Source organism: Aquarana catesbeiana, linkage group LG02, assembly GCF_042186555.1.
Source record: "Aquarana catesbeiana isolate 2022-GZ linkage group LG02, ASM4218655v1, whole genome shotgun sequence".
Lineage (NCBI taxonomy): Eukaryota > Metazoa > Chordata > Amphibia > Anura > Ranidae > Aquarana > Aquarana catesbeiana.
This window is the reverse complement of record NC_133325.1, coordinates 59,076,709-59,088,788: the sequence shown is the minus strand read 5'-3', so window position 1 is coordinate 59,088,788 and position 12,080 is coordinate 59,076,709.

Below are 12,080 nucleotides of genomic sequence, written 5' to 3'. Positions count from 1 at the left end.
ACTGGCTATTGAACTTCATTTTTCTTGGCTCGTCATACGTGTTGTACATCACCGCGTTCTTGACATTCGTAATTTCTGACCAACTTCGTGTGACCGTGTATATGCAAGACAAGTTTGAGCCAACATCCGTCAGAAAAAAAAACATGGATTTTCTTGTCGGAATGTGCGATCGTGTGTACGCGGCATAAGTTTTACCTGACCATCTCCGTTGTAAGCAGAAAGACCAAAAACTATACTCTCTTCTAGCACCTACCTAGGAGGGGGCTACACTTATACCAGTGAAATTCCCTGGTATAAGCAATCATAATGTGCAAAAAAAAAAAAAAAAAAAAAGCTGATCATCAATTCCCCAGAACAGTACAGTGTGTTACAAAAAGAAAAATCAGGGAAAAAAAAGAAAAAATGTACATACTGTCACCAGTCAGTGTCCCTGATCACTGACACTCCAGTTATATGATGACGCTGTACTGCACTAATGGCAGTATGTAAAAAAAAAAAAAAAAAAAAAGTGAAAATTTTTTTTTTTAAATTTCTTCATTTTCCAAATAATTGTGACAAAAAAATTACAACTTCAAAAAACTCGCTATGCCTCTTATTAAACACCTTGGACTGTCTACTTTCCAAAACGGGGTCATTTGGGGGATATTTGTACTGTCCTGGACTTTTTAGGCCTCAAGAAATGAGATAGGCCGTCAGTACATCAGGATTGATCAATTTTTAGATAAATATACCATAAATTGTGGATTCTATTAGGCCCCTTTCACACGGATGGACCGTTCAGGTCCGTCTGTCAGTTTTTTAGGCGGATCTGAACGGACACTCCATAGAGGTCTATAGAGGGATGGATGTCAGCTGTGACATGTCCTCTGAGATCCGACCAGCTCCGATCCGAAAAAAGTGTGACGGAGGAAAAACCTTAAAGAGGGAGTCCCGCGAAAAAAAAATATTTAAAAGTCAGCAGCTACAAATACTGCAGCTGCTGACTTTTAAAATAAGGACACTTACCTGTCCCAGGGTCCAGCGATGTCGGCACCCGAGACCGAATCGTCCCTCGGTCCTCGGGTGCTGCCGCCGCCATTCTCTGTAAGGGAATCAGGAAGTGAAGCGTTGCGGCTTCACTTCCCGGTTCCCTACTGCGCATGCGCGAGTCGCGCTGCGCTTCCTAACTGGTTCCCGCTGTCTCTGGGACCCGTGTGTGTTCCCAGCAGACAGCGCGGTGGGGACGGGAAGAGGCATAGACTCCCGTGGGAGTCTATGCCGGAAGTCTTATAGGGCGTACACACGGTCGGACATTGATCGGACATTCCGACAACAAAATCCTAGGATTTTTTCCGACGGATGTTGGCTCAAACTTGTCTTGCATACACACGGTCACACAAAGTTGTTGGAAAATCCGATCGTTTTAAACGCGGTGACGTAAAACATGTACGTCGGAACTATAAACGGGGCAGTGGCCAATAGCTTTCATCTCTTTATTTATTCTGAGCATGCGTGGCACTTTGTCCGTCGGATTTGTGTACACACGATCGGAATTTCCAAAAACGGATTTTGTTGTCGGAAAATTTTGTCTCCTGCTCTCCAACTTTGTGTGTCGGAAAATCCGATGGAAAATGTCTGATGGAGCCTACACACGGTCAGAATTTCCGACAACACGCTCCGATCGGACATTTTCCATCGGAAAATCCGACCGTGTGTACGGGGCATAAGACAGGTATCTGCACCCCCCTCCCCCCTCAAAGTGTGTGTCAAAAGTGACACCGGAGGGGGGGGGGGTTCCGAAAAGCGAAGGTTCAATTTTTGTGTGAGCCTCCGCTTTAATGCTCCCACAGACTAAACAATAAACACATTTTGGGGGGTTGTTCCCACCAAAGAAATGTAACAGAATACTGTGGCTTAAATTTATGACGAAAGATTATTTATTTGCAAAATTTTATAACAGAAATGAAGAAAAACATTTTTTTTTCAAAATTTTCAGTCTTTTTTCATTTATTTAGTAAAAAAAAAAAAAAAAAAAAAAAAAAAAAAAACAGTGGTTATTAAATACTACCAAAAGAAAGCTCTATTTGTGAAAAAATGTCACATGGGTGGAATGTTGCATGACCGCGCAATTGTCATTCAAAGTGTGAGAGCGCTGAAAGCTGAAAATTGGCCTGGGCAGGAAGGGGGTGAAAGCGCCCCCCGTATTGAAGTGGTAACGCTGCAATATAATAAATATTTGCTTTTGGTTTTAACACCACTATAAGCAGATTCCAAAGACATAAAACTAGAGGACTCTTATGGATAAAGACAAAGCCCGGGAGTCTTTTTATCCAAGGCCATCAAACCAGCTGTTGACGTGGAATGTACTTGTAATCACACTGGAAGAAATAACATTCTAGACAAACAGATTTAAATCTACAAAATCCAACTGAAGATACTGACTCCTGTGTTATCTCCCCTCTACATGCTGCAGAGACATTTGATAGTGTGCATGCTTTAAAAATGTGCTTTTGTCCAGGACTTTATCTCCTGGATCCAACCCTTATATTCCACCCGTAAGAGACGATTCACACCACAGCAGATGCAGTCCAGTGCATTTTTATTTTGCTTCAAAAACGCATTGGACGGTGTTCAAAGAGGAACTGCAGTCTGCTCACATAATTTGAAATAAAAACTTGCCAAATATGCTGCAGAAATCTCCCTCCCCTCCACTGAGTCTGTCTGCAACCATTTTAACTGTGGGCAGCTGAAGCTGCTGCCTGTTCACTTCCTGGATTTGCACAGACCTTTACACAGATTTGACACACCTCCAGCTCTGCAGCTCTTATTGGCCCTCTTATGACTTATGCCCCCTTCCTTCCTGGCAAACCCTCATGAGAGTGAGAGAGAGAGAGCTGTACGTCATGTCATAAGCCTAGGCTAATGACCAGAGAAGAAACAGGAAGTGGGTTGTATAAGGTATTTACCAGAAGAAAAAAATGTTTTACTGTCCAAAGTTAAAGTAACAAGGGCAGAAGATTTAATAGATGAAAAAATGACTGAAGGTCTGCTTTAACATGGATACCAATGGCCCTAGTTCACTCCAGTGCAGCCAACGAAAGTAGAACATGTATGGAACGCATCTGGAATGCAGCCAAATGCATCAAAAACGCACTGGAACGCACATGTCCTTAATGGAGATAAAGAAAAGAGAGGGGAATAAAACGCACTGAAACACATCAAAAACACGCATGTAGAAACACATCCAGAACAAAAAAAAAACAAGGTAAAAAAAACAACATACATTTTTGATGGGTTTGTGATGTGTTTCCAGTGTGTTTCCCCTGCATTTCTATTATCCAGCATGCATCTGTGAAACTTGGACATGTGACTCAAAAATATGCACCAAAACCGTGTTTTTGACTTATTTTTGCCGTGTTTCATATTCTTGACAAGGGTAGCTAAGAGCTTACCCTACAGTACCCTTACCCATTTTGAACCTTAACTTAAATTTACTATGATTTAGAATAAACACTCGACACCTAAGGTGGGTTAAATGGCCAACATGGCCTTTTATTAATAAAACAACTTTTGTTACAATACACACTGTAAGAACCCACCTAACTACACTATTTCACTAAACTGTATATATATATATATATATATATATATATATCTATCTTTTAAGATCCAAGGCGGTACCAATGTAACCATTACCCTCTTAATTTGTGTCAGAGGCACATCTAACTGAGTTGCCACCCCAGCCGCTATATATGAAGACTCAGGGCCTAAACCCAGCTAACCTCAGCCACCCCAGGGTCCTTAAGCTGCACGGTCACTAGCCAGTGAACCGTTCCCACTCGAGGATACCATACCTGATGGTTCCCCACCGTTTACCCAGAATGCACCACATTCTACCACCGCCAAGGATCCTAACATGCCACAGCGCACAGGTATGACTCCTTATACCTGAGCGCTCCGCCACACACGAAGGGCCCTGTGTACTCCATCCTCTAGGCCCAAAAACCACCTACCGCGTTAAGGTGAACGCCATCACCCCTGAGGTAACGCCATGTCTCGGACTCCAAATCCTGATGTCTAATTACCAGGCCCCCATTCCTGACAAAAAACCGCCCCACCTCCTTATTGACTTTAACCCGGGCCTTATTGATTCGATCCACAGATCTGGCTTCTCTCCAAACAGTGCGAGCCACGATCTCGGACCAAACAAAAACAGTGCCCGGGAAGTCACAGCGAAGCCTAAGGAAGTCAAACCGAATGTCTCTGATCAGTTCTCTGGAACGCCTGACGCCCAGATCATTCCCCCCAGCGTGAATTACCATAATATCTGGGGCCCTGTCCCAGCGTGCAAATCTATGCACCTCGGGAACCACTCTGTTCCACATCATGCCCCTTACTCCTATCCAGCGAACACTACCCTCTTCCCAAGGGAGACCTAACTGCCTAGCATCGGGTCTAACTTCAGCCCTCCTGGCCCCCCAGTAAACAAATGAATGCCCGAGGATCCAAACTAGGCATCTGCGACCTGAAAACAAATAGAGAAAAACATTGCCCCACCAACCTGGACATATAACAACTAGAACAATAAGACCAACACATAGAAAAGAGTTAACATGAGAGTCAACACAAACCTGACGACAAAGACCCCCCTTTCCCTTGTTCACATTAAATGAGGTCTAACATACAACCTGAAACGATTCGACTCCCATCTACCGATGCGTTTTATCATCTCCGTTCCCAACCCCCATCTTGATGCCTCCGTGGCGGCTCCGATTCGGAAAGAGTGAGAGCCGAATTGCTTGGGATCCAGGCCTGCCGCTTTCAGACATTTGCGAAAAACCGCAATGAACTGAAAACGCGATAAATATGAGCCATTCCTGTGCATCAAGAAAGGTCCCGCACTGGCCGGCCTGACCGCAATAAATTGTGATACCACTGAAACCAGGCACAGCCCGGCCACCTCACCCCGAAACAACTCCAGGACTACACCTCTTCCAGCCTGATCCGTTTTAGACTTACGAATCACTAAGCTTACTGACACTTCTGTTACAGTCACCTCGTCTCTGAAAAGTCCCCCCGCAACGTGTTTGGCAGGGCTGACCAACTCCCCTATGCGTAAAGCCCCAAAAAAGGCCAACTGAAAAGCCGCCCGGAACAAGAGTTGCTCATACCCATCCCCACACACCCCCGGAATGTGAGCCATAATCAACCACAAAGTGGTGAAGGAAACCGGGCGCCGCAGATCTCTGGACTTGCTCCCCTTACGATATCCCTTCATAGCCTGCCTTATGATAAAAGATTTCGTGACATCCTTGCCTCCCTGTAGTTGAAACCAAAAGGCCAAACCCGCTAATTTACGATCCACGGACGATACCGATGCCCCTTTCAGAAAGTTTTGAACAATGAAATACAGGACCAATGCTGACCCGTCGTCTCGGGGCTCAAGCCCCCCTACCTCCTCCAGCAATGCATTCCATTCCCTCCACGCACCAGCGTATGCGCCCCATGTCGCCTCACTCAGGGATTTGCGGATCAATCCAGCGGCGACTCCAATGCGATCGTCCATAACCCTGGAGGACAGGGGGTACCATGTTGCTCCGCGTCCGGCGCCAATCTCCGAAACTCTTTCCACTGCGAACGAGACAAGGCATCCGCAATCCTGTTAGAAACCCCCGGGATGTGCACCGCATAGACAAAAGCATTCAGGCGAAGGCATAACAACACCAAGTGCCGTAACAAGCGCACCACCGGAAGGGAGGAGGCCGACAGGGTGTTAATGGCAGAGACAACTCCCAAGTTGTCGCAGTGGAAACGCACCTTTTTGTTCCGAAACGCCCCGCCCCAAATTTCCACCGCCAGCACAATTGGAAACAATTCCAAAAGCGCTAAGTTACGCAACCACCCGGCCTCCCTCCAAGTATCAGGCCAACCACCGGCGCTCCACTTACCCTGGAAGAATGCCCCGTATCCTCCAGACCCGGCCGCATCCGCAAACAACGCCATGTCTGCATTGCTAACGGGGCCCGACATCCACATTGACCTCCCATTGTAGGTTCCCAGAAAATCATCCCAAACCCTGAGATCAGATTGGTGATCTCGGGTCAAACGCACAAAATGTCTGGGGATGCTGACCCCCGCCATGGCTAACGAAAGCTGGCGGCAGAATATCCTGCCCATTGGAATTATTCTGCAGGCAAAATTTAATTTTCCCAAAAGGGACTGCAGCTCCCTGACCCGAACTTTGCGTCTGCCCCCCATGGCCCTGACTTCCTGCCGCAAAGCCACAAGCTTAGCTTCCGGCAAACGGCATTCCATGGCTACTGAATCGATCGTGATCCCCAAGAAAACCAATTCCGTCGCAGGACCGACCGTTTTTCCCGGTGCTAAGGGAATGCCAAAACGATCCGCTACATGCTGTAACGTGCCCAGCAGTACCGCGCATGCGTTAGAACCCGCAGGGCCTATACACAAAAAATCATCCAAGTAATGGATGACGGAATTGAGCCCGGACACATCCCGCACTACCCATTCCACAAAGGAACTGAAGGTTTCAAACAGCGCGCATGAGATAAAGCACCCCATAGGTAAACAACGATCGACAAAATACGACCCTTGCCACCTGCAACCCAGGAGGTGCATGCTATCCGGATGGACCGGAAGTAGACGAAAAGCCGACTCCACGTCAACTTTCGCCAACAAAGTCCCCCGTCCATACCTGCGTACCCATACTACTGCGGCATCGAACGATATGTAGGTGACCGCACAGGCCTGCGGATCAATACCATCGTTTACAGACGCCCCTTTGGGATGCGAAAGGTGGTGAATTAAACGGAACTTACCAGGTTCCTTTTTGGGCACCACACCCAGGGGAGACACAATTAAGCCCTCAATGGGCGGGGAAGAAAATGGACCGCCCATCCTGCCCAAAGAAACTTCCTTCTGCAGTTTCTCCGTTACAACCCCCGGGAAAAGCCGAGCTGACTGTAGATTATTGGAAATTGGCGGAACCGTAGTCAAAGAGCACGGGATTCTGAAACCCACCGAGAATCCCTCCCACAGGAGTCTAGCCGACTCCTGGTCCGGGTACCTATTTAGAAAAGGCAACATCTTTTCCGCCCTCACTGGAGTCTTCCCTTTTTCCAGATCCATCCCCTGCCCTGTTTTTTCCTGCCTTGAAACACCTACTGAAGGAATGACTGCCCCCGCATCCTGAGCATTCATGCTTGAAGCGACAGGACCCTCCAAATCGGCATGAGCTGTCATTGAACTGCCAGCAAACCCCCTTTTTCTTAACGGCCGACGAGCCTGAGGTGGAAGCTCCGCCGGCCCCTCCTGGAAAAAACTGACTCCCGCTCCTAGCCGGGGTCATCAGCTTCATCCAAAGCCCTATATCCTTGTGATCCCATCGAATAGCTGGCCTGACCGCCTTCCGCTGACGAAACTGTTCATCGTAGCGTAACCATGCCATACCGCCGAAGACCCTATATGCCTCCCCAATTGCGTCCAAATAGCAAAACAAAGCCGAGCAGCTCGCCGGCTCCTTTTCGCCAACAACGCTAGCTAAGATTGCGAACGCCTGCAACCAATTATTGAACGTGCGAGGAATGAGGCGATACCGCCGTTTCTCCTCATCCTCTTTCTTACTCTCGTCAGGTTTCACGCGGTCTAAGTTAAATTTGTCAAGAGGGAGCAGGGAAAATATTTCCACGTACTCCCCTTTCCAAATACGTTCCCTCACTTCCTGCTTGAGGTGCGCACCCAAAGGACCTTCAAAGCACACGTACACCTCGCACTTCGCCGCATCCACCAATCTTACCTTATCCACCTCCTTGTCATTTTTGTCCGGCGGCTTTTCCCCCGAGGTCTCTCCACTTGGTCCCTGCGGCACATCCGACGCTACTACCACAGCCGGAGGAGCGGAGGAGACTTCCGTTGGCAGCACCTGTCTCCCTGAACTGTCCCCCACCACGGCCGCCCCCCCAGGCGCCCCCCCACTGCCCAGCTTGTGCAGCAACTCCCTCAACCCCAGCAATACCTCCCTCGTGAGCCCCTCTGACCCCACACTCCCAGAAGCCCCCCCGACCTGACCTTGGGCCCCCACACCTGACCACACAGAGGGAGAAAATAAAGGAAGCAAAACAGGAGTGCACTCACCAGGCTGCATGGGGCTGTGGACCCCTCCAGCCGCCGGACCGACTTCCACCACGGCGTCACCGACATCCTCTTCAACTTCTCCCTCCTCCACGCTGCTGGCATCCTCCCTCTGCCTCTCCTCTGGCGTCGCGGGAACCGAAAGCCGCCTGTGATCCGGCCGTCCTCTCTCACCCTCAGCCGCCGCCGTTCTTCTGGGCACAGACAGGCTCGCCGGCCTGCGCCGCTCCGAGCGTCCGACCGCTCTGACGTCATCACCCTGCGCCCCGGCCTTACCCGGGCTCGCAGGCGCCACCTGTGGTCCGGAGGTGCGCACCATCGAATCTTTTCCTCGGGCAGACGTGCCCCTCTCGCAGCGCCGCTCCTCCCTTCGGCTGTCAGAGCCCCCGGCCGCCTCCCGATCCTTGCCGAGGCCCGCTCCTGCTTCTCTTCCCCGACGGGCTGGCGTGTCGACCGGAACATCGCCATCCACGCCAGCCGCACGCTCCGGAATCCAGTCGGAGGAGGATGGGTGAGTCGCCATCTGTCTTGTAGGTCCCATCCCCCTCAAGCTCCGCCTAGGATGGGGATTCCTCCCAGGCTCTCCTCTGGCCAACACAGGCAATCGTTTGGCAGGGGGGCCTGAAGGTTCCGCAAGCGGGCTCCCATTGCGGCGCTGAGCCTGAGGAGTCCTGTCAGGGGTGAACCGCTCAGGAGGCTTAGACCTCCTAGCGCGCTGTGGGGCAGGTCCTGCTTGTGAAGGACCCTGCTGGACTCCTTGTAATGACTCATTCACTTGTCTCTGGATCCACTCAGCTCCATGTATCCCAGCAGCAGCCCTGAGCTGGGCTAAAAGTTGTTCAATTTCGCTCATCACTTTAAGTAGCACTCCACTGCAAAGATGATGTTCTCAACAGGTTCCACTAGAACTGTTACAGCCCCACCCCATTCACATTAATTTATTAACTCCCCCCCTTTGCACCAAATTCCGGCCAATAATGACCACTTGATTACAGCCATATGCCACACCTTTATGACCACACCTTTAACCCTGACCTTGCTGGTTTGCCTTATCACCCTGTCATGTCTCCCCTGCGCTGACTGCGTCCCTTCTCAGCTACGGGCTTCTCTTTTCAGTGGGGAGCTGCGTTTTGCAGATGCATCACATGCAGGACTTTTCCAAACGTACCGCTCCCCCAGCGCAGTGGTGTGAAGAGTTCCATAGGATTTAAAGGGATTGTGTTTTTGTTGTGTTTTTAGCTTGGTAAAAATGCAGCACATACACATCAGTGTGAAAGCAACCTTAAATCCACATAAGAGCCAACTATATATCCTCCCAGAATCTGTTTCCCTAGGAAGGGGCATTAATATTGGTACATACTACAGTTTTTTTTTGTGTAACCCTGAGGGTTGCATGAAAAAAACCTGACAGCTCCGGTCAGAGCCGCTGTACTAACCATTCGAGGTTAGTCCAGCGATCACCACCACTGAGCTATTGTGTTCTGACAGGGGGACACCCCCCCCGCCAGAACACTCCAATCAGAGCTCTCCGCCATTGGATGAGAGCGCTGATCAGGAGTTGGTCAGCTGCTGGTTTTCCAGGATGCACGTCCGACAGAACCCACCCAAAAGGCTGGCATCTGTCAGACAGACCGGCATACACACGTGTCAAATGTCGCCCGACATTCTGCTCATGTGTACGGGGCTTTAGGCTGGGATACCCTTTTTCATCCCTGTTGGTAATCCTAATATTAGAGAAGTAGTTCTTGTCCTTTTTTTTGAGTCATGGACCCCTATATAGACCCCTCCCCAGAAATATTCACATATACACAACTTTGCATCCAGTGAATACAACAGAAATGTACTTTATCTGATTGAAATTGGATTGCTTCATACATACAGTATATGACATACACAAAGTTTGAATAAAGTAAACAATTTTAACAAAAAACTCCATCCCTTTCATGCAAAAACTAATGGTCTGTCATTACAAAAATGAAATACCATCATTGTGTGCAAATTAAATAAAATAATTTTAATTCTGCTCAAATCTACTACTAAAACTACTACTACTGAAACTACTACTACTGCTACTATGGCTACAACTATTCCTACTACTACTACTACTATGGCTACTACTATTCCTACTACTACTACTACTATAGCTACTGCTATTACTACTACTATGGCTAATATAATTCCTACTACTACTACTACTATGGCTACTACTATTACTACTACAACTACTGTGTAGTAGGTAAGTCTACTATTACTACTGCTACAACTACTGCTGCTGCTGCTTCTACTACTACTACTAGAAAATGAGAAATAGCACTTACTATGGAGTGGCACAAGATGGGGGTTGTGCAGAGAATGATGATAGAAATTGAAATTGTAAACATGGGTGAGGACCCTCTTTTACTTTATCCAACATGAAAAAAGTTCACCTCTAGTTCCACTTTAACTTAAAACAAAATCAGAAGTTGGTGTGAAGTTGTGTGAGGTGAATGTTGTCATAGGTATGGCCATTCACTCATAGGATGTACAGGGCACTTCAATGCCTAAAGAGGCATGGATATACAACAATAACCTACTATAATTGGGGGAATCGTGTCAGAATAATTATATATACACTATGTTACCAAAAGTATTGGGACGCCTGCCTTTACACGCACATGAACTTTAATGGCATGCCAGTCTTAGTCCGTAGGGCTCAATATTGAGTTGGCCCACCCTTTGCAGCTATAATAGCTTAAACTCTTCTGGGAAGGCTGTCCACAAGGTTTAGGAGTGTGTCTATGGAAATGTTTGACCATTCTTCCAGAAGCGCATTTGTGAGGTCAGGCACTGATGTTAGACGAGAAGGCCTGACTCACAGTCTCTGCTCTAATTCATCCCAAAGGTGTTCTATTGGGTTGAGGTCAGGACTCTGTGCAGGCCAGTCAAGTTCCTCCACCCCAAACTCACTCATCCGTGTCTTTATGGACCTTGCGCTTTGTGCACTGGTCCAAATCATTTGGTGGAGGGGGGGTTATGGTGTGGGGTTGTTTTTCAGGAGTTGGGCTTGGCCCCTTAGTTCCAGTGAAGGGAACTCTTAAGGAGTCAGCATATTAAGACATTTTGGACAATTTCATGCTCCAAACTTTGTGGGAACGGTTTGGGGATGGCCCCTTCCTGTTCCAATATGACTGCATACTAGAGTACAAAGCAAGGTCCATAAAGATATGGATGAGCGAGTTTGGGGTGGAGGAACTTGGTTGGCCCGCACAGAGTGCTGACCTCAACCCGACAGAACACCTCTGGGATGAATTAGAGCGGAGACTACGAGCCAGGCCTTCTGGCCCACCATCAGTGCCTGACCTCACAAATGCGCTTCTGGAAGAATGGTCAAACATTCCCATAGACACACTCCTAAACCTTGTGGACAGCCTTCCCAGAAGAGTTGAAGCTGTTATAGCTGCAAATGGTGGGCCAACTCAATATTGAACCCTACAGACTAAGACTGGGTTCACACCTAAAGTGGTTGTAAACCTAGTTACACCACTTTTCCCTACAGGTAAGCCTATACTAAGACTTACCTGTAGGTGCTGGAAATATCTCCTAAACCTGTACGGTTTAGGAGATATCTACCATATACCCTTGCGCCGACATCATCGGCACATGCGCACTGAAGAAAGGGCACGATCATGCCGTTTCTAAAGAGCCCGTGCCGTGACCGGCAGCTCCCACGCGCATGTGGCCCTGGAATTAAGAGGGGTGAAGATGGATGCGGCCGCCAAGCGGGGCCATTGCGGGTTTAGTTTGCAGGTAAGTGCAACATAATGGGCTAGTATGCGATGCATACTAGCCCATTATGCTTTTACTTTGCAGTGGAAAAAAGAGGAAGTAAAACCCATGAGGGAGGAATCAGGGTTTACTTCCTCTTTTATTGGCATGTGGCTCACAGCAGGGGTCTGGTGCGTCCTTGTTCT